Source organism: Stegastes partitus, unplaced genomic scaffold, assembly GCF_000690725.1.
Source record: "Stegastes partitus isolate 25-593 unplaced genomic scaffold, Stegastes_partitus-1.0.2 Scaffold4248, whole genome shotgun sequence".
In the NCBI taxonomy this organism is placed as follows: domain Eukaryota; kingdom Metazoa; phylum Chordata; class Actinopteri; family Pomacentridae; genus Stegastes; species Stegastes partitus.
The window spans coordinates 1-2,073 of record NW_007581979.1 but is presented as its reverse complement, the minus strand read 5'-3'; the positions used below and the strand labels follow the sequence as shown (position 1 = coordinate 2,073).

The following is a 2,073-nucleotide window of genomic DNA, read 5'->3' as shown; positions in this document are numbered from 1 at the left end:
ATAATGATATTTAAATCGATCCTCTGCATAAAATTACAGCAAAACCATGTTGGGATCTCTACTGAGTTTTACTTTGTGCTCAAGACAATACAGATGTGAAAAGTGAAACGCTGAGTGAAGACCTGAGTCATGCTGCGTCACCTTCACCCATGAAGAACATTAATCCTGACAGGAACTAAGTGGCTCCAAACAGCAGGATCATGAGCAGGAAGTCCGCGTGTCACACTGATCCTGCTCTGACAAAACAAAAGGATCGTTTCCCTGGCAGGGGATTACTGTCTGACAGCCTCCGTCCTGTAATGATGGGCATTATTTCCAGGACAAGCTATTCCAATAAATAGAATAACAATTTATTATGTTTTTAAAAAAATCTTTCTGAGCGTTAAAATAAAATGAGACGAAATTTAAGGACATTTAACTCAAAGAAAAAAAATTCTGTGGGGGAAAATGACTGAAAGTTGAGATTTAATGACCAGTATGTGCCGTTTAATAAAGGTAAGGTGAAATAGAAGATGGTGTTTGCTGGCAGAACCTAGCTTAACATTTATTAAGAGGAGAGTATTTAACGTCATGACGTGCTCTTCGCTGCATACAGCGTTACACAGTTACGGTAACGTGACACAGTACTTCCCCTGTTTTCGATCCCGTAGGTGGATTGCGAAAAGTCCTCGTTCCCATACCGGGAGTCGAACCCGGGCCGCCTGGGTGAAAACCAGGAATCCTAACCGCTAGACCATATGGGAGCTGACGGAAGCGATGTCGTCACCAAAAATCCCGCTAATTCCAACACATGCTCCTAAAGGTAGTGACACTGGGTTATGATTTAGTCCTCAGGGCGTGAAGTAAAAAGCTCCACCGCTATTTAAACACTGACATGTACACCTCTGTGCATAATGAAGGCTTATTTCAGAACTTTAGGAATTAGCTGGAGAAGCTTCATCACAAATAACTGTAAAACATAACTGACCTTAAGTGCACCCTTCACTCTCATGTTAAGAAGCACTTCTTAATTAAAAAATAAACAACAGAATCTGACACATAATCAGTTTTATTGGCAAGTTGGTTTTCACACAAGAGGAATTCGACTGTTTTGGTGCAATAATAAGACAACAAGAAGAAATCAGAGAAGAATGACGATCAAAAAACAACCAAGTGTCATAAAGAAGCAAATAAAAAGCAAATATTACAACCACACAAACAAAACAGAGCTCCAGTGGGTGTATTAATGCACTCAGCAGAAATAAATTCAAAACAAACAGACATGTCCACTGAGATCCAACATGCTGTCCTTTGCTTATTGAAATGGACTGATGAGGTATTTGCTCAGTATTTGGGGAGACATGAGCACCCAAAGACTGCAAACTAGTGTCCCAAACTCCTCCACAGAAACATCATATGTCTTGATGTATTAAATGTTCACAGAGTCGGTAACAGTTCTGTCATATTGTCTTCAGCGAGGCCTCCTGCTACGACTGTGAGCGCCTAGCAGGAAGTAAAAACCAAACCGAGACAGAATAATCCCCCGGATGAGTAAAGACTTAAAACTGTTCCTTCCTTTTAACTAAAACAGCTCATCAGGACTGAAGCAGTGAAATCCAATCTGAGCATGTTTGGACACCAGCTGATATAAAACCTGAGCAGCCGCTGAGCTCGGAGCACTGCTGCAGACACCTGAGAGGTAAGAACGGCTCATCCCTCAGTGTTCTTCATTTGTTTCACATCGTAGTTAATTGAATTATTGAATAAACGACTTTTACCTGCCTCCTGCAGCAGCGTGATGTGGCCCCTGATGCTGAACTTGTTTCTGGGAGTCTTGTCTTCCTCGTGGCCTCTGACAGGTAAAAGGATCAGATCCAGGCAGTTTTAACATGAAAGTAAATTATATTAATCTAAAAAAAAAAAAAACAGTCCCACAAATAATTTCACCTTTTATTGACAAAAGTGTGTTATTTTTTGTGCAAAGTTAAGATAAAAGAAGCTGTTCTCCTGCTACGTGATCATCACAGCACTCTGAATTATAGTTATTATGGTGGAATAATGAAAAAAAAAATCTCACTTCTATACCAAAGATTT

General features: G+C 40.2%; 1 non-coding gene across 1 annotated transcript; it reads right to left on the bottom strand.

Moving 5' to 3' along the window:
- Positions 1-671: 671 nt before the first annotated feature.
- Positions 672-743, bottom strand: trnae-uuc (transfer RNA glutamic acid (anticodon UUC)). The gene has a single exon. It is a non-coding gene; the product is annotated as a tRNA-Glu (tRNA).
- Positions 744-2,073: the final 1,330 nt, after the last annotated feature.